Source organism: Coregonus lavaretus, assembly GCF_964263955.1.
Source record: "Coregonus lavaretus genome assembly, contig: HAP1_SCAFFOLD_358, whole genome shotgun sequence".
NCBI classification, from domain to species: domain Eukaryota; kingdom Metazoa; phylum Chordata; class Actinopteri; order Salmoniformes; family Salmonidae; genus Coregonus; species Coregonus lavaretus.
In genome coordinates this window covers 56,530-78,622 of record NW_028166433.1, presented here as the reverse complement: position 1 = coordinate 78,622, position 22,093 = coordinate 56,530, and positions in this window count along the sequence as shown.

The window sequence follows — 22,093 nt, the reverse complement described above, 5'->3', positions numbered from 1 at the left end:
AAGTATATTTGGTTAAAGGATGGGAAGTGAGATAGAGAAATATATACTAAAAAAAGACAAAAAACTAAAAAACAGGCTATTTACACGAGGACACAACATAATACATGAACACACTGCTACACCATCTTGGGTTCTCGGATGCACCGATCCTGTGCAGGTGTTGTTACACGTGGTCTGCCACTGCTAGGACGATCAGCTGTCCTTCCTGTCTCCCTGTAGCACTGTCTTAGGCGTCTCACAGTATGGACATTGCAATTTATTGCCCTGGCCACATCTGCAGTCCTCATGCCTCCTTGCAGCATGCCTAAGGCACGTTCACGCAGATGAGCAGGGACCCTGGGCATCTTTCTTTTGGTGTTTTTCAGTCAGTAGAAAGGCCTCTTTAGTGTCCTAAATTTTCATAACTGTGACCTTAATTGCCTACCATCTGTAAGCTGTTAGTGTCATAACGACCATTCCACAGGTGCATGTTCATTAATTGTTTATGGTTCATTGAACAAGCATGGGAAACAGTGTTTAAACCGTTTACAATGAAGATCTGTGAAGTTATTTGGATTTTTACAAATTATCTTTGAAAGACAGGGTCCTGAAAAAGGGACGTTTCTTTTTTTGCTGAGTTTATATACACTCAGGACTCCGACATTGCTCGTCCTAATATTTATATAGTGCTTAATTCCATCCTTTCACTTTTAGATTTGTGTGTATTGTTTAGGAATTGTTAGATATTACTGCACTGTTGGAGCTAGGAACAGAAGCATTTCGCTACACCCGCAATAACATCTGCTAAATATGTGTATGTGAGCAATCTTTTTTTATTTGATCTTACCTAAAACAGTTTTTTTATTTGATCTTACCTAAAACAGAAAAGAAGGGCTCGTCCGGGATTTGAACCCGGGACCTCTCGCACCCAAAGCGAGAATCATACCCCTAGACCAACGAGCCACTTTACTGCACTTAAAACAATCCAACTTTTGAAACATTGGTATTTCATCTTTTCCAAAACGCTAGCTAAAAATAATCTAAATGCATCCCCGGTATGGCCGGTACAACACAAAACGTACTAGGAGATTGTATCGCTGCTAGGGAGAAACAACATAAATGTATCTATTAGCAAGCTGGCCACAAGCTCAACATGCATGATATTCAATGTAACCACAAGTAGTTTTTCAACGTTCTGCAATGTAACATTATATTTCAATTATTTGATGTAACTGTCACTGCCATAGTAACCTAACGTCCCAGGCATAAAACGGCGCCTGAGCTCACACGTTCCTTTTTCAGGGGAGACTGCAGCCCGCAAATCGGGGCGTTCCTGCATGTGGGCCACCTTTGAGTAACACAGTATGCTAACTAGCTAGCATGCTAGTTAGTGACACCCTTTGCTACACATGGTGTCGCCCCCGCCTCCTGTGTACCGGAAAAACCATGCATGACAGGCGGTACTGTGTGCTAGCTTAGCCAGCTAGTCCAAAGGAGAACCAGTACACAGCAGTCGGGGGTGACACTGTGTGCTAGCTAGCTTGCACATAGTGTCCTTAGGACTAGCTGGCTAAGCTAGAACACAGTGTCCTTCGCTCCGGCCGAATACCTGCCCTCGCCGTTGTTAACAGAACTACGGGAAAACAGTGCCCGACAGGCTGGTGCGAAGGACACTACCGTGTGTACTAACTATAGCTAGCTACCGTTGTCGCCCTCGCCTCTTCTTCTTCTGTGGGGTTTATCGGCGGTTGGCATCCAACTTTATTACTGCCATTTACTGTACTGGAGCGCATCTGCCTCCCGCCAATGTACTGGAGCCATAGCTTAAAAAATGACCAATAGAAGTATAAAGAGGGGTTCCTGCAAATGCAGGAATGCCCACATGCAGGAACGCCCCGAATTGCAGGCTGCAGTTGCACCCTTCCTGAAAATATTGTAAAACAGAACAGTATCCCTGAAAAGCGGAAAAATAGCTTTTTGACGGCCGGGCCGAGGGCGCTGCCTGACTAAAGCTGAGTGAGTTGTGGCGGTAGCTAGCTACAACATTTTATTCCACCACCCTGATTTCCTTGTAAATACTATTCCTATATATTGGTCAATTACGGGAAAGCTTACCTGTCTTACACACTATTGGTATTATAGGCTAGTTGTCATTCACTCATGTCTGCTGCAAGACTCACTTTCCTGCAGATTTTCCATTGAAGTGCTACTGTTGACCATGCCTGAATGTGGGCTATTTGATACAGATCACTGAAGTATAAATGAACGGGCTAGCATGAGGACACAGGTGAGGTGAACTGTGGTTTCTTCCCTGTCTTCTCTCTCTCTGGCGGTGGCGCGAATGATGAATAACTGTAGGCATGTGTGCAGAGACCCGTTGGTCGCCACAGACAGAAAATTCCACCAGGGGTTAAAACGGCTGAACTCAAAACAGTTTGTTGGACTTGGGGATCATGTAGGCTTACAACGCACTTGAACTCGCCCTACTATCTGAGTGCTTAGTTTACAGAAAAGCCCTTTTGTGGGGAAATACTAATTCTGATTGGCTAGGCCTAGCTCCCCAATGGGTCGGCCTGGCTCCCAAGTGGGTGGACCTATGCCCTCCCAGGCCTACCCATGGCTGCGCCCCTGCCCAGTTATGCGAAATCCATGGATTAGGACCTAATGAATTTATTTCAATTGACTGATTTCCTTATATGAACTGTAACTCAGCAAAATCTTTGAAATTGTTACATGTTGCGTTTATATTTTTGTTCAGTATATATATATATATATTTATACTACGGACTCTTACATTGCTCCTCCTAATATTTATATATTACTAAATTCCATTATTTTACATTTAGATTTGTGTGTATTGTTGTGAATAGTTAGATATTACCGCACTGTTGTCGCTAGGAGCACAAGCATTTCGCTACATCCGCATTAACATCTGCTAAATATGTGTATGCTACCAATAAAATGTGATTTGATTTGAAACTCATTCTGATTGGCTGGGCCTGGCTCCCAATTTAATTGGGTGCACCCCTGCCCAGTCATGTGAAATCCATAGATTAGGGCCTAATTAATTTATTTCAATTGACTGATTTCCTTATAGGAACTGTAACTCAGTGATATCTTTGAAATTGTTGCATGTTGCGTTTATACTTTTGTTCAGTATAGGTTATGATCCCTGTATTACTTGTTTCGCTTATTTATTATGGAGCGTTGGCTACCAGCAGATAGTTGAAGGCAATTTGAATTATAAAGCGAATTGGTCATAAAGCGAATTGGTCAAGGTTTAGTTACGGCTCGTTGGTCTAGGGGTATGATTCTCGCTTAGGGTGCGAGAGGTCCCGGGTTCAAATCCCGGACGAGCCCTGTTTTATAAAGAAAAATACTATACGCCTATATTTGGTATTGAAAATATTTACCAATAGCACAGACCAATACGATATAACACAATCTAACGCTGTTGTGTAAATGTCTTTTTTTTATTTAATTTTTTTACAATAGCGCACTCTCCTCCTTCAGTTTTCCCAAAGCAACCTAGGGATAACGGTAGTATCCAGAGTCTAGCCACAGCTTGTGCAAAGACAAAACACACTAAGAAAAGGATATATCCTAAGAAAAGGAATGACCCCGACGTGATTTGAACACGCAACCTTCTGATCTGGAGTCAGACGCGCTACCGTTGCGCCACGAGGTCCATGTTAAACAACCAGACACCGTCTCTACTTGTTTTACAACGTTTCGTCATACGGTAAGTAGTTGATGTGACATGGGAAGAATTTACTGTAAACTACAACATTGTCACAAAGTTGTTGAAAAACACGCCTTTGCATGTTACAAAAGACCCGCATCGTCCATGACATGGCTTAAGCCTATGACCAGGGTGGAAAATAAAATAATAAAAACCACGTCAACATTATTCAGGATGCTTTGAACATTAAATGACCCCTCAAAATTCAACGACTTGTTACTTTTACCTTTTGCGGGGGATTACATTTTAAGTATGCTCATATTTTTTTAAAAACATTTTTGGGTGGTTTGACACTTAATTCAGACAGTAATGAAATGAGATAGGGAGAGAGTCAAATGCTAGAACCAGTGGGAAGCAGGGATTGAGCCCTGTTCTCAGGTAGGAAGTTGTATGCAACACGTGCCGGGCAGTGTTCTGCACAGGATTTTCTTTATATTAATGGTTGATCGCAGAGTGTAACCAAATCATAGATTGCTTTCAAGGTAAGGACACTAACATTCTGTAATTTGTGTGAACTATCTCTTTAAAATAGGGCTGGAAGAAAATCCGGCTTGCACTTCAGGAAGGTTGGCCACCCCTGATCAAGAGCTGGGTGTTTGAAAATGTTCTTGTTATAACAAGTCATTTCTCAAAATCACCCAACCTTCAAGAAAAATCTCATTAGTATCAATATTCAGGTGCCTACTAGTTGAAGATCCTGTCATCATCTTACTCTACGTAGACAAAATATTATGCCTTTATGAATTCTGAGTCCCCTTACTATCTCTGCCTAGCATGTGCACAATACTAAAATGTCAAAAATTACATTTGATTCCTGGAGCATTTAATTGTCAATGCTTATTTGAATGACTTATTCAAAACTGTCCATGAATGGCTGCAAAAATATATAGCCTCATATCATTCATTTTCAAAGACACAAATAGGCATATCAGATTTAAAATATGCGATTACACTGGCAAAATTGTGAAGAAGTGGAATAATAAAATACGTTTGGGGAATAACAGTAGTGTTCTTGCTGACAAGCACAGTAATTTCAGTAATTTCACTATATTTTAGCCCATTGTTAAGAATGAGAATTGTTACACTGATCAGACTAAATAAAATAAATAGATACAATCTCCTGAAGACAAGATTACATAAATCCCCATGCCCTAACCAAATTATTTGTCTATCTTTTCCCCAATCTATAATCACTTTTGGGTTCACAATCTGTTTGACAAAATTATTTTCATAGTTACAAATTTGGTCACCATACCAGACTTCCCTGTAGCTCTGCCTGCTGCCTTTTTGTTGTCACAGCCTAAATGCCAATCAACAAACGAGGGGATTAAATCGACTTTATTACATGCTGTCAAAAGGCTACATTCTGCAAAAGATTTATGGACGGGAGTAACGGCAACCACATTTTGTTGACAACATTTGAGATAAAACAGCGCTACCATGCTGCTCTTTTTACAGTTTTATAAAATCAGCGAAGAACCTTCAGTCTCTCCATTCAGCTCCACCAGGGTTGCCAGGTCAAGTTCAAATTTCTAGCCTAACGACGACTCAAAACCCGCCCAAAAGGCCAGAATACTAGCCCCATTTTTTTTTCCACAGCAAGAGAAGAGTTGCCATATCTATACAATAAAACATTTTTTTATTAACATTATCGAGCCATTTAAGAAGGAATATCATAGTAACGTTAGCAGGTTATTTTCCATCAATGGATGTCGATTTAACTCACTTGACTGCTATGATTAAGCAATAAGGCACAAGGGGGTATGGTATATGGCCAATATACCACGGCTAAGGGCAGTTCTTAAGCACGCAATGCAAAGTGCCTGGATACAGCTGTTAGCTGTGGGATATTGGCCATATACCACAAACCCCCGGGGTGCCTTATTGCTATTATAAACGGGTAACCAACGTAATTAGAACAGTAAAAAGTAATGTTTTGTCATACCCATGGTATATGGTCTGATATACCACGGCTTTCAGGCAATCAGCATTCAGGGCTCGAACAAGGTTTATAATTGTAAATAAATCCCCTTTATGCATGTGCATAACTATAGATAAATCCGACAGGAGAGTTTGAGTGATGAAAGTTGGACAGAGGATCTCGAAATCTCTGAGCAAGAAACACTTGGATGAACATTTAAAAAAATTATGTTAGGCTATTTTCTGGCAATTGTGCTGTTATTATGTGCCAGATGTTAAGTCTTGTAGTGGAAATTTTAATCAATAATGAGGAGAGACAGGGTGAATCACCAATCAGGATATTACTTTATTAAAAACGTATCAAAAAGGTAATAAGCGAGGCAGTCTTGACTGTTGGTATGAGAGCACCGACACAAAGAATACAAAGATACACCCTCTTAGTCAAATAACAGATGTATGGAATGGATCACAAGGTGAGACTTGATATATGAGAAAGGAGTGTCCCCCAGCCAGATAGCATTTGCTATGAAGACTGTTTTTATTGTACAGAAACCAGAGTTTGGCCCCTAAAACAAGGTTCCTCTCATCATTATCCTTACCCGAGCCATCTCTCCCTGGTACCTCATTACACAAACACCAACTCATTCTATGGAATGCATGCTGTAGGTTTTATCACCAAAGGCATCGTAAATCTACTGTCAGTGTTAACACAGACACATGAGAGTTCTAAGAACCCTATTCTATTGCAGAAAACAACCATTTGATGCAATAAGAGTATTATAACATAATCTTGTAATTTTTTGCTCTCACAGACTACAAACCGTTAAAATGGCCCATTTGAGAGATTTATTTGTTATTTCAATAGGCATAGACTACAGACTAAAATCTGGGTTTATGTTTCTGATTACATTTTGCCATAGTTTGCTTCGATAAAAGTAGGTAGCCTATAGCCCCTGATAGGCCTACATCTAATTTCAGATAGTCTACAGTAGCCTAGACAAGATGTAGGCAAGATGTAAACTTTAGCAGCTTATAGGCAAGATGTAAACTTTAGCAGCTTGCTTAGTTCAAATTAACAGACAAATTTATTCAAGAGAGTTTTCATCTATATTTTTCGTAGCTGTCTATTTACCACCACAAACCGATGCTGGCACTAAGATTGCACTCAATGAGCTGTAAAAGGCCATAAGTAAACAGGAGAACGCTCATCCAGAGGCAGCGCTCCTAGTGGCCGGGGACTTTAATGCAGGGAAACTTAAATCCGTTCTACCTAATTTCTACCAGCATGTTAAATGTGCAACCAGAGGAAAAAAAACTCTAGACCACCTTTACTCCACACACAGAGACGCATACAAAGCTCTCCCTCGCCCTCCATTTGGCAAATCTGACCATAACTCTATCCTCCTGATTCCTGCTTATAAGCAAAAACTAAAGCAGGAAGCACCAGTGACTCGGTTAATAAGGAACTGGTCAGATGACACCGATGCTAAGCTACAGGACTGATTTGCTAGCCCAGTCTGGAATATGTTCCGGGATTTTTCCGATAGCATTGAGGAGTACACCACATCAGTCACCGGCTTCATCAAAAAGTGCATAGATGACGTCGTCCCCACAGTGACCGTACGTACAGTGAGGGAAAAAAGTATTTGATCCCCTGCTGATTTTGTACATTTGCCCACTGACAAAGACATGATCAGTCTATACTTTTAATGGTAGGTTTATTTGAACAGTGAGAGACAGAATAACAACAAAATAATCCAGAAAAACGCATGTCAAAAATGTTATAAATTGATTTGCATTTTAATGAGGGAAACAAGTATTTGACCCCTCTGCAAAACATGACTTAGTACTTGGTGGCAAAACCCTTGTTGGCAATCACAGAGGTCAGACGTTTCTTGTAGTTGGCCACCAGGTTTGCACACATCTCAGGAGGGATTTTGTCCCACTCCTCTTTGCAGATCTTCTCCAAGTCATTAAGGTTTCGAGGCTGACGTTTGGCAACTCAAACCTTCAGCTCCCTCCACAGATTTTCTATGGGATTAAGGTCTGGAGACTGACTAGGCCATTCCAGGACCTTAATGTGCTTCTTCTTGAGCCACTCCTTTGTTGCCTTGGCCGTGTGTTTTGGGTCATTGTCATGCTGGAATACCCATTACGACCCTTTTTCAATGCCCTGGCTGAGGGAAGGAGGTTTTCACCCAAGATTTGACGGTACATGGCCCGTCCATCGTCCCTTTGATGCGGTGAAGTTGTCCTGTCCCCTTAGCAGAAAAACACCCCCAAAGCATAATGTTTCCACCTCCATGTTTGACGGTGGGGATGGTGTTTTTGGGGTCATAGGCAGCATTCCTCCTCCTCCAAACACGGCGAGTTGAGTTGATGCCAAAGAGCTCGATTTTGGTCTCATCTGACCACAACACTTTCACCCAGTTCTCCTCTGAATCATTCAGATGTTCATTGGCAAACTTCAGACGGGCCTGTATATGTGCTTTCTTGAGCAGGGGGACCTTGCGGGCGCTGCAGGATTTCAGTCCTTCACGGCGTAGTGTGTTACCAATTGTTTTCTTGGTGACTATGGTCCCAGCTGCCTTGAGATCATTGACAAGATCCTCTTGTGTAATTCTGGGCTGATTCCTCACCGTTCTCATGATCATTGCAACTCCACGAGGTGAGATCTTGCATGGAGCCCCAGGCCGAGGGAGATTGACAGTTATTTTGTGTTTCTTCCATTTGCGAATAATCACACCAACTGTTGTCACCTTCTCACCAAGCTGCTTGGCGATGGTCTTGTAGCCCATTCCAGCCTTGTGTAGGTCTACAATCTTGTCCCTGACATCCTTGGAGAGCTCTTTGGTCTTGGCCATGGTGGAGAGTTTGGAATCTGATTGATTGATTGCTTCTGTGGACAGGTGTCTTTTATACAGGTAACAAACTGAGATTAGGAGCACTCCCTTTAAGAGTGTGCTCCTAATCTCAGCTCGTTACCTGTATAATAGACACCTGGGAGCTAGAAATCTTTCTGATTGAGAGGGGTCAAATACTTATTTCCCTCATTAAAATGCAAATCACTTTATAACATTTTTGACATGCGTTTTTCTGGATTTTTTTGTTGTTATTCTGTCTCTCACTGTTCAAATAAACCTACCATTAAAATTATAGATGGATCATTTCTTTGTCAGTAGGCAAACGTACAAAATCAGCAGGGGATCAAATACTTTTTTCCCTTACTGTACATACCCCAACCAGAAGCCATGGATTACAGGCAACATCCGCACTGAGCTAAAGGGTAGAGCTGCCGCTTTCAAGGAGCGGGACTCCAACCCGGACGCTTATAAGAAATCCCGCTATGCCCTCCGACGAACCATCAAACAGGCAAAGAGTCAATACAGGACTAAGATTGAATCGTACTACACCGGCGCTGACGCTCGTCGGATGTGGCAGGGCTTGAAAACTATTACAGACTACAAAGGGAAGCACAGCCGCGAGCTGCCCAGTGACACAAGCCTACCACACGTGCTAAATCACTTCTATGCTCGCTTTGAGGCAAGCAACACTGAAGCATGCATGAGAGCATCAGCTGTTCCGGATGACTATGTGATCACGCTCTCTGTAGCTGATGTGAGTAAGACTTTTAAGCAAGTCAACATTCACAAGGCCGCAGGGCCAGACGGATTACCAGGACGTGTACTCCAAGCATGCGCTGATCAACTGGCAAGTGTCTTCACAGACATTTTCAACATGTCCCTGACTGAGTCTGTAATACCAACAAGTTTGGGCTCCTGAGTGGCGCAGTGGTCTAAGGCACTGCATCGCAGTGCTAACTGTGCCACTTGAGATCCTGGTTCGAATCCACGCTCTGTCGCAGCCGGCCGCGACCGGGAGACTCATGGGCGGCGCACAATTGGCCCAGCGTTGTCCAGGGTAGGGGAGGGAATGGCCGGCAGGGATGTAGCTCAGTTGATAGAGCATGTCGTTTGCAACGCCAGGGTTGTGGGTTCGATTCCCACGGGGGGGCCAGTAAAAAAAAAAAAATGTATTCACTAACTGTAAGTCGCTCTGTATAAGAGCGTCTGCTAAATGACTAAAATGTAAATCAAATCAAATCAAATTTTATTGGTCACATGCGCCGAATACAACAGGTGCAGACATTACAGTGAAATGCTTACTTACAGCCCTTAACCAACAGTGCATTTATTTTAAACAAAAAAAGTAAGAATAAAACAACAACAATAAAGTGTTGAGAAAAAAAAAAAGAGCAGAAGTAAAAAATAAAGTGACAGTAGGGAGGCTATATATACAATAGAATAAAGTGACAGTAGGGAGGCTATATATACAGGGGGGTACCGTTGCATAGTCAATGTGCGGGGGCACCGGCTAGTTGAGGTAATATGTACATGTGGGTAGAGTTAAAGTGACTATGCATAAATACTTAACAGAGTAGCAGCAGCGTAAAAAGGATGGGGTGGGGGGGCAGTGCAAATAGTCCGGGTAGCCATGATTAGCTGTTCAGGAGTCTTATGGCTTGGGGGTAGAAGCTGTTGAGAAGTCTTTTGGACCTAGACTTGGCACTCCGGTACCGCTTGCCGTGCGGTAGCAGAGAGAACAGTCTATGACTAGGGTGACTGGAGTCTTTGACAATTTTGAGGGCCTTCCTCTGACACCGCCTGGTATAGAGGTCCTGGATGGCAGGGAGCTTTGCCCCAGTGATGTACTGGGCCGTACGCACTACCCTCTGTAGTGCCTTGCGGTCAGAGGCCAAGCAGTTGCCATACCAGGCGGTGATGCAACCAGTCAGGATGCTCTCGATGGTGCAGCTGTAGAATTTTTTGAGGATCTGAGGACCCATGCCAAATCTTTTTAGTCTCCTGAGGGGGAATAGGCTTTGTCGTGCCCTCTTCACGACTGTCTTGGTGTGTTTGGACCATGATAGTTCGTTGGTGATGTGGACACCAAGGAACTTGAAGCTCTCAACCTGTTCCACTACAGCCCCGTCGATGAGAATGGGGGCGTGCTCAGTCCTCTTTTTTTTCCTGTAGTCCACAATCATCTCCTTTGTCTTGGTCACGTTGAGGGAGAGGTTGTTGTCCTGGCACCACACGGCCAGATCTCTGACCTCCTCCCTATAGGCTGTCTCATCGTTGTCGGTGATCAGGCCTACCACTGTTGTGTCGTCGGCAAACTTAATGATGGTGTTGGAGTCGTGCCTGGCCATGCAGTCATGGGTGAACAGAGAGTACAGGAGGGGACTGAGCACGCACCCCTGAGGGGCCCCCGTGTTGAGGATCAGTGTGGCAGATGTGTTGTTACCTACCCTTACCACCTGGGGGCGGCCCGTCAGGAAGTCCAGGATCCAGTTGCAGAGGGAGGTGTTTAGTCCCAGGATCCTTAGCTTAGTGATGAGCTTTGAGGGCACTATGGTGTTGAATGCTGAGCTGTAGTCAATGAATAGCATTCTCACGTAGGTGTTCCTCTTGTCCAGGTGGGAAAGGGCAGTGTGGAGTGCGATAGAGATTGCATCATCTGTGGATCTGTTGGGGCGGTATGCAAATTGGAGTGGGTCTAGGGTTTCTGGGATTATGCTGTTGATGTGAGCCATGACCAGTCTTTCAAAGCACTTCATGGCTACAGACGTCAGTGCCACGGGTCGGTAGTCATTTAGGCAGGTTATCTTAGAGTTCTTGGGCACGGGGACTATGGTGGTCTGCTTGAAACATGTTGGTATTACAGACTCAGTCAGGGACATGTTGAAAATGTCAGTGAAGACACTTGCCAGTTGGTCAGCACATGCTCGGAGTACACGTCCTGGTAATCCGTCTGGCCCTGCGGCCTTGTGAATGTTGACCTGCTTAAAAGTCTTACTCACATCGGCTACGGAGAGCGTGATCACATAGTCGTCCGGAACAGCTGGTGCTCTCATGCATGCTTCAGTGTTGCTTGCCTCGAAGCGAGCATAGAAGTGGTTTAGCTCGTCTGGTAGGCTTGTGTCACTGGGCAGCTCGCGGCTGTGCTTCCCTTTGTAGTCTGTAATAGTTTTCAAGCCCTGCCACATCCGACGAGCGTCAGAGCCAGTGTAGTATGATTCAATCTTAGACCTGTATTGACTCTTTGCCTGTTTGATGGTTCGTCGGAGGTCATAGCGGGATTTCTTATAAGCGTCCGGGTTAGAGTCCCGTTCCTTGAAAGCGGCAGCTCTACCCTTTAGCTCAGTGCGGATGTTTCCTGTAATCCATGGCTTCTGGTTGGGGTATGTACGTACGGTCACTGTGGGGACGACATCATCGATGCACTTATTGATGAAGCCAGTGACTGATGTGGTGTACTCCTCAATGCTGTCTGAAGAATCCCTGAACATGTTCCAGTCTGTGCTAGCAAAACAGTCCTGTAGCTTAGCATCTGCGACATCTGACCACTTTTTTATTAGCCGAGTCACTGGTGCTTCCTGCTTCAGTTTTTGCTTATAAGCAGGAATCAGGAGGATAGAGTTATGGTCAGATTTGCCAAATGGAGGGCGAGGGAGAGCTTTGTATGCGTCTCTGTGTGTGGAGTAAAGGTGGTCTAGAGTTTTTTCCCCTCTGGTTGCACATTTAACATGCTGGTAGAAATGAGGTAGAACGGATTTAAGTTTCCCTGCATTAAAGTCCCCTGCTACTAGGAGCGCTGCATCTGGATGAGCGTTTTCCTGTTGATTAATGGCCTTGTACAACTCATTCAGTGCAATCTTAATGCCAGCATTGGTTTGTGGTGGTAAATAGACAGCTATGAAAAGTATAGATGAAAACTCTCTTGGTAAATAGTGTGGTCTACAGCTTATCATAAGATACTCTACCTCAGGCGAGCAAAACCTTGAGACTTCCTTAGTATTTGATTTTGTGCACCAGCTGTTGTTTACAAAAATACAGAGACCGCCACCCCTCGTCTTACCCGAGTCTGCCGTTCTGTCCTGCCGATGTAGCGTATAGCCTGCTAGCTGAATGTTGTCATTGTTGTCATTCAGCCACGACTCCGTGAAACATAAGATATTACAGTTTTTAATGTCCCGTTGGTAGGATAACCGTAATCTTAAATCGTCCATTTTATTATCCAAAGCTTGAACGTTGGCTAATAGGATTGATGGGAGAGGCAGTTTACTCGTTCGCCGTCGGATCTTTACAAGGCACCCCGACCTACGTCCACGGTATCTCCGTCTCTTCCTCACGCGAATGACGGGGATCTGGGCCTTGTCTGGAGTCTGTAGAATATCCTTCGCGAACGCCTCGTTGAAAAAAAAGTGTTCGTCCAACGCGAGGTGAGTAATCGCTGTCCTGATATCCAGAAGCTCTCTTTGGTTATAAGAGACGATGGCATAAACATTATGTACAAAATAAATTACAAATAACGCGGAAAAACACACATAATAGTACAATTGGTTGGAGGGCTGTAAAACGGCAGCCATCTTCTTCCGGCGCTGTTCACTAATGTAATGTTTCAAGCAGACCACCATAGTCCCCTGTGCCCAAGAACACTAAGATAACCTGCCTATATGACTACCGACCCGTAGCACCCAAGTCTGTAGCCATGAAGTGCTTTGAAAGGCTGGTCATGGCTCACATCAACACCATTATCCCAGAAACCATAGACCCACTCCAATTTGCATACCGCCCCAACAGATCCACAGATGATGCAATCTCTATTGCACTCCACACTGCCCTTTCCCACCTGGACAAGAGGAACACCTATGTGTGAATGCTATTCATTGACTACAGCTCAGCGTTCAACACCATAGTGCCCTCAAAGCTCATCACTAAGCTAAGGACCCTGGGACTAAACACCTCCCTCTGCAACTGGATCCTGGACTTCCTGACAGGCCGCCCCCAGGTGGTAAGGGTAGGTAACAAGACATCTGCCACGCTGATCCTCAACACGGGGGGCCCCTCAGGGTTGCGGGCTCAGACCCCTCCTGTACTCCCTGTTCACCCATGCCTGCATGGCCAGGCACGACTCCAACACCATCATAAAGTTTGCAGACGACACAACAGCGGTAGGCCTGATCACCGACAACGATGAGACAGCCTATAGGGAGGAGGTCAGAGACCTGGCCGTGTGGTGCCAGGATAACAACCTCTCCCTCAATGTGATCAAGACAAAGGAGATGATTGTGGACTACAGGGGAAAAAAGAGGACTGAGCACACCCCCATTCTCATCGACGGGTCTTTAGTGGAACAGGTTGAGAGCTTCACGTTCTTTGGTGTCCACATCACCAACAAACTATCATGGTCCAAACACAACAAAACAGTCGTGAATAGGGCATGACAAAGCCTATTCCCCCTCAGGAGAATTTGGCATGGGGTCCTTAGATCCTCAAAAAGTTCTACAGCTGCATCATCGAGAGCATCCTGACTGGTTGCATCACTGTCTGGTATGGCAACTGCTCGGCCTCCGACCGCAAGGCACTACAGAGGGTAGTGCGTACGGCCCAGTACATCACTGGGGCCAAGCTTCCTGCCATCCAGGACCTCTATACCAGGCGGTGTCAGAGGAAGGCCCTAAAAATTGTCAAATACTCCAGCCACCCTAGTCATAGACTGTTCTCTCTGCTACCACACGGCAAGCGGTACCGGAGCGCCAAGTCTAGGTCCAAAAGGCTTCTTAACAGCTTCTACCCCCAAGCTACAAGACTCCTGAACAGCTAATCATGGCTACCCGGACTATTTGCATTGCCACCCCCACCCCACCCCACCCCGTCTGCTACTGTGTTTATTATCTATGCATAGTCACTTTAACTCTACCCACATGTACATATTACCTCAATTACCTCGACTAACCGGTGCCCCCGCACATTGACTCTGTACCGGTACCCCCTGTATATAGCCTCCCTACTGTTATTTTATTTTACTGCTGCTCTTTAATTATTTGCTATTTTTTATTTTTTACTTATCTTTTTTTACTTAAAAACGGCATTGTTGGTTAAGGGCTTATAAGTAAGCATTTCACTGTAAGGTCTACACCTGTTGTATTCGGCGCATGTGGCAAATACAATTTGATTTGAATAGTTAGGCCATTTCGCAATAAGAAGTGCTTGTTTCCCCAATAGCCTGCTGGAATAGGCTACTGAGGATGGGGTCATAATTTCAATCACTTAATTAAATATTAATGATATGTATATGAACTGAATATGCTTGTCAACAACAGCCAGTGATTATTTTTTAAAATGTGTTTTACCTGTAGCCTAATTTGACTACTGTTACCCTCAGGCTAATGCGTTCATAATAACACGAGGCTACAACGACAATAAACTGAAGTTATAGGCCATTTATTAAATTGGTTTGCCAGCTCCAGGTAGGCTACACAAGTGGCACAACTTGATTTGCAATGACTCCATTGATATCGTAATTCCAACGTATTTATTGTATCAAATGGTAGCCTACAATGGCATATACATTAATAGGCTACTTGATGGCCAACAGAGGCAAATGTATAATTCTCCACATTTAGCCTAATATCAGCTTCATTGAGGACTTTCCCCATAAAAAGAACCACGCGAGGGTTCCATAACTTCAATTTCAAATTTCCACTCGGGCAGCCCCCGAGACCCAAGAACTGAGAATGCATAAAGCACTTGGCTTGATACGTTTTCTTTAAGCAGTCAACATTAGAATGCAGTTTAAACCACCTCCGAGCGGATTTATGTAATGCGCTCTAGTGCTTTGTCTCCTTATTTGGTTTGGAAATAGGTGTCTCCATAATGACAATCTTAACATCAACTGGTAAAAAGTTGTCACAACGTGCGCGCATAGTGCTCTCGTTGACGTGACTCAGCCAATAACTGTTGCGCTCTATCAACACACACACCCCTGCGGTCCTCCCCACCACTCAATCACTCAGCAACAGCCTGTCTCACTGCCTGACAGTTAGGAACAGGTCACAATGATATATATATATATATATATTAAAGAGAAATGCCATGGCGGCCGCGGTGCAATTAGAAATAGCCCCAAAACCCGCGACCAATACATTTTTACCCGCGACATCGTTTTCAAAGTAGCCCAATTGCAGGAAAACTGCGAACGTGGCAACACTGAGCGCCACACTAATCTTGAGGGGCGTTTCTTTAAACATTCATCCAATCCCCTTGATCCCTCACATAACTAGACAAATCATATGCTTGAATGTGCCGCGGTTCACAGTGCTGTGGCAAGACAGGACAATGATAGAGGTTCCGCTCGTGATCTTAAATTGCAGGTGCTCCGCTCCGATTTCAAAATGATTTGGGGCACAGTTGAAAAGTTAACGCGCTAATGGACTAATTACAAAAATAAAAGCAGTAGTTTTCAATACCCTGAGAGCGTGAGAAGAGGGTCAAATACGTGTGTCTCACGGCCAATGCGTGAGAGTTGGCAGCTCTGGGAAATGTCCAAAGTATACAGTATCTGCAGTGATAGTGGAATGGTAGTGTTTCACAGTATTACCTGCCAGTGTTGTGCTTGGTTGAGATATTCGCCCATTGATTTTTCTAACTGGAGCGGCATCTGCTGTCAAAATGGGAAAGCTGTTTTGATTTGTGGCTGTGTTATCTAGTGGAACGTGGCCAATGTAGAAATCACTCTGTCATTTCCTGGTTGCTAATTCTACACTGTTCGCTAGATTTCAGTTTATGTGAGAAAACATGTGTAGGGCATCACTGTACCATTACAGTCGGTAGATTTTTTTTCCGTTTTTACAGCTGTTTAAAGCTGGTGGACAAAAATTGAAAGTAATAGGTAAGCGTATCGTAACTGCACAGTCTGTAACCGCAGGGTTCTCCAGAGGGTGGTGCGGTCAGCCCAACGCATCACCGGAGGCCCTCCAGGACATCTACAGCACCCGGTGTCACAGGAAGGCCAAGAAGATCATCAAGGACCTCAGCCACCCGAGCCACAGCCTGTTCACCCCAATACCATCTAGAAGGCGGAGACAGTACAGGTGCATCAAAACTGGGACCGAGAGACTGAAAAACAGTTTCTATCTCCAGGCCATCAGACTGTTAAATAGTCACCACTAGCCAGCCTCCAACCAGTACTCTGCCCTGAACTTTAGTCACTGTTACTTGCTGGCTACCACCTGGTGCTCAACCCTGCACCTTAGAGACTGCTGCCCTATGTACATAGTCACAACCTGGTCTCAGAGCATTTCGTATTCTGTACGTAAATCCGTGACACTCCATTTATAGTGAACAAAAAACAGAGTTACAGTTCATATAAGGAAATCAGTCATTTAAATAAATAAATTAGGCCCTAATCTATGCATTTCACATTACTGGAAAGACAGATATGCATCTGTTGGTCACGGATACCTTTAAAAAAAGTTAGGGGCGTGGATCAGAATACCAGTCAGTATCTGGTGTGACCACCATTTGCCTCATGCAACGCAACACATCTCCTTCGCATAGAGTTGATAAGGCTGTTGATTGTGGCCTGTGGAACGTTGTCCCACTCCTCTTCAATGGCTGTGCGAAGTTGCTGGATATTGGCGGTAACTGGAACACGCTGTCGTACACATCGATCCAGTGCATCCCAAACATGCTCAATGGGTGACATGTCTGGTGAGTATGCAGGCCATGGATTAACTGTGACATTTTCAGCTTCCAGGAATTGTGTACAGATCCTTGCGACATGGGGCAGTGCATTATCATGCTGAAACATGATGAGGTGATGGCAGCGGATGAATGGCACAACAATAGGCCTCAGGATCTCGTCACGGTATCTCTGTGCATTCAAATCGCCATCTATAAAATGCAATTATTTTCGTTGTCCGTAGCTTATGCCTGCCCATACCATAACCCCACTGCCACCATGGGGCACTCTGTTCACAACGTTGACATCAGCAAACCGCTCGCCCACACAATGCCATACACATGGTCTGCGGTCGTGTAAAATGACGTTGGAGGCGGCTTATGATAGAGAAATTAACATTCAATTCTCTGGCAACAGCTCTGGTGGACATTCCTGCAGTCAGCATGCCAATTGCATGCTCCCTCAAAACTTGAGACATCTGTGGCATTGTGTTATGTGACAAAACTGCACATTTTAGAGTGGCTTTTTATTGTCCAGAGCACAAGGTGCACCTGTGTAATGATCATGCTGTTTAATCAGCTTCTTGATATGCCACACCTGTCAGGTGGATGGATTATCTTGGCAAAGGAGAAATGGTCACTCACAGGGATGTAAACACATTTGTGCGCAACATAGGAGAGAAATAAGCTTCTTGTGGGTATGGAACATTTCTGGGATCTTTTATTTCAGCTCATGAAACATGGGACCAACACTTTACATGTTGCGTTTATATTTTTGTTCAGTATAGATTCAGCCACGGACCGATTTTATCTGGAGCGGATGGTTGGGGGGCCTGAACATAATACAAAACATTTGTATAATGCAAATTGACCGCAAGAAGCCCAAACAGATATAATGACTAAAACATAATAATTTCAAACCTTGCTTACATTTGTATACTATCATGTGTGTCTCTCTATTATGCGTTGGAATACTTGAGAACAGATTTCTTAAATTAAATTCACTTGGAGCTGATTTGCTGGTGTTTTTACAGTCTTTTATGTCCAACAATGAAAATCCCACACCAAAAGGAAATTATTATTATTTATGTATCTATTGCTCAGAAAACTTGGGATGCCAATTAAAACCGCCTGCGGGCCGCCAGTTGGGGAACCCTGGAGTAATGCATTGACCATTGTTGAGAGTGAGAGAGCATATTGTGGCATCTGCTTGTCTCTGCTCACTAATCCAGTCCAGTGAGTCCGCACCAGGCACGCACGCCATCGCGCGCATGTTGATTTTGTCCACCCACACCAGACGCGATCAGGACACGCAGGTTGAAATATCAAAACGAACTCTGAACCAACTATATTAACTTCGGGACAGGTCGAAAACCATGAAACATGTATGGCAATTTAGCTAGCTAGCTTGCTGTTGCTAGCTAATTTGTCCTGGGATATAAACATTGGGTTGTTATTTATCTGAAACGCACAAGGTCCTCTACTCGGACAATTAATCCACATATTAAAGGGTGAACATAGTGAGTTTCTAGTTCTCTCCTCCGTCAGGCTTCTTCTTCTTCTTCTTTGGACGTTATGTGGCAGTTGGCAACTAACCTTAAGGTGCATTACCATCACCAACTGGACTGGAGTGTGGACCTCTGTTCATCTTTCGATCCCCCACGTGGGTATATGCTCCTAAAAACCAATGAGGAGATGGGAGAGGCGGGACTTGCAGCGCGTCGAGCGTCACAAATAGAACCAAGTTCTATTTTAGCGCCTGGCTACACAGACTCTCGTTGCCGTGCGCGAGCAGTGTGGGTGCAGTGATTGAATAACATGTATCTGTACATTTATTTTGCAACGCTCGCGTACGCAACGCGGTCGGTCTGGTCAGCATGTCACACATTCATTTATCAACGTTGCAGCTGACACTGTCTTGTTTCTGTCAAGCAACCTGCATTCTAGAAACGAGAAGCGTGCAACTGCAGCCAGTAATTCGGGGTGTTCTGCAGTAACCCGTCTTTATAGATCTAATGGTCAATTTTTAAGCTATGACTCCAGTACATAGGCGGGAGGCAACGGGCGCCTTGTTCCTGTCATGCATGTTGGTTTGTTTTGCACGGAACATGGAAGCAGATGATGACCTTTCTTCATTTAGGCAGGGGCGGTGTGTTCATTAGGGCGATATGGGCGACGCACTGCCAAACGGGAAAAGGAAGGGATTTTTTTTCTAATCAATTATATCACGGCAACAGTAGTTTTCAGTGTTCTAATCTAGACGTCTGATCTGCCACTAAATGTCCAATCAGGCTAAAGTCGTGCTTCAAATGTCCCCGCCCGTTTTGGGGCGATTTCAGTCAGGTTGAAAATCGCCCCAGAAGTCTCTCAGACTCTCATGTAAAATCTTTTTTTTTTCAAATATCAGAGCTTTCAATACAATCTCTATGGGTTCCGGGAGGGCTTGCACTTACGCGCTTTTGTCATACGTAACATAACCATGAACATAACTAAGAAAAGAGCGGGTAGCAGCGTCAATCAATTCACGTACTACTGTCAAGATTGCTAGCGTTCAGTGCAACTCGATTGTCTCTTTGAAAGAAGTTCATTTTTGTCTGCGAACAAATCAAGATAAATTGGCAACGAAACAATTAGGACCTCCCAGACCAAATTTAATAATTCAACAGGTTTCTACTAAAGGGGGAAAGTCCTACACCCGAGGATTTTCCAAAAATTGGTACGAACGAAAAACCTGGCTAGCAGGCTGCGATGTAGCTAATGCAGTCTTCTGCTACCCCTGCTTACTCTTTCACCCTGAAGGCGGCACGGCAGACAGCACCGCTTGGACAGCGACTGGTGTAACGGACATGCACCATCTTTCAGAAAAGATTAAGAAACATGAGCTGTCAAAGACCCACATGGATAGCTGTTTGAGATTGTCTGCTTTGGGGAGAGTGAACATTGCCACTCAACTGGATGAGGGATACAGGCTAGCTGTCCGCCGCCACAACGATGAGGTTAGCAAGAACCGCCACATCCTCAGCCGGCTAATCCAGTGTGTGAAGTTTTGCGGAGTGTTTGAGTTAGCTTTGCGAGGCAAAGATGAAACTGAGGGCTCCACCAACCCTGGTATTTTTCTTGGACTTGTCAACTTTGTGGCACAATTAGATGAGGTGTTTGATGACCATCTTAAAAATGCTAAAGTTTTCAAGGGCACATCAAAGACCATTCAAAACGAGCTACTGGAGTGTATGCTAGCGGTCATGACGGAACATATTGTGGAGGAGGTGAAGTCGGCGAACTTCGTAGCTATCCAAGCTGACGAGACCACGGACGTTTCTACACAGACACAGCTGGTGCTTGTGCTGAGGTACATAGATAGCAAGAAGATAAAAAAATTTTCCTGGGGCTTTTTCACAAAATCATGCCCCACGTCGACATTCTGTACCAGAAGCTACAGAAGAAGGACATCGATGCTGTCTTCATCAAACGTGCCCTCGACAGCTTCACAAGCAGTGTGCAGGCCATAAGGTAAGATTAAACAATATCATTCGATCTTTCTCAAAACAGAGCTTTATTTGAAAATGTATGCATGAAAGGAGACATCATCATATTTACAAATCTATACAATTGGCCAGAATATGGTTGTTCATTTTTACAAAGCCATACAGATAGCTGTGTTTACCTTTTCTAGAAATTATTTTCAAATTCTGTTTTCAGGCAAAATGTCTATCACTGTTCATTTTCACAAATCTATACAAGAGGGCAGAATATGGAAGTCTATAAAAATGTCTTATTACCAATAACTTGCATCAATGTTTTCAGTAGCCTCTATCAAAAGCTCCTGCTTGCTTGTTGTGAATTATGCTCAGGTGCACATATTTCCAATTCAACCATGAGGCCTTTTTGAAGCAAGTAATGTGTATATCAGTATTGACTTATATGCTGCCCCTGTCTTCATGTTGTTGCTGGACATATCTTTTTTAAAATGTGTGTAGGTCACCTAAATCATCAGAAAAATTGCCCCCCCTGAGAATTTTTTCAGGAGCCGCCACTGCATTTACAGTGGGGAAAAAAAGTATTTAGTCAGCCACCAATTGTGTAAGTTCTCCCACTTAAAAAGATGAGAGAGGCCTGTAATTTTCATCATAGGTACACGTCAACTATGACAGACAAATTGAGATTTTTTTTCTCCAGAAAATCACATTGTAGGATTTTTTATGAATTTATTTGCAAATTATGGTGGAAAATAAGTATTTGGTCACCTACAAACAAGCAAGATTTCTGGCTCTCACAGACCTGTAACTTCTTCTTTAAGAGGCTCCTCTGTCCTCCACTCGTTACCTGTATTAATGGCACCTGTTTGAACTTGTTATCAGTATAAAAGACACCTGTCCACAACCTCAAACAGTCACACTCCAAACTCCACTATGGCCAAGACCAAAGAGCTGTCAAAGGACACCAGAAACAAAATTGTAGACCTGCACCAGGCTGGGAAGACTGAATCTGCAATAGGTAAGCAGCTTGGTTTGAAGAAATCAACTGTGGGAGCAATTATTAGGAAATGGAAGACATACAAGACCACTGATAATCTCCCTCGATCTGGGGCTCCACGCAAGATCTCACCCCGTGGGGTCAAAATGATCACAAGAACGGTGAGCAAAAATCCCAGAACCATACGGGGGGACCTAGTGAATGACCTGCAGAAAGCTGAGACCAAAGTAACAAAGCCTACCATCAGTAACACACTACGCCGCCAGGGACTCAAATCCTGCAGTGCCAGACGTGTCCCCCTGCTTAAGCCAGTACATGTCTAGGCCCGTCTGAAGTTTGCTAGAGTGCATTTGGATGATCCAGAAGAGGATTGGGAGAATGTCATATGGTCAGATGAAACCAAAATATAACTTTTTGGTAAAAACTCAACTCGTCGTGTTTGGAGGACAAA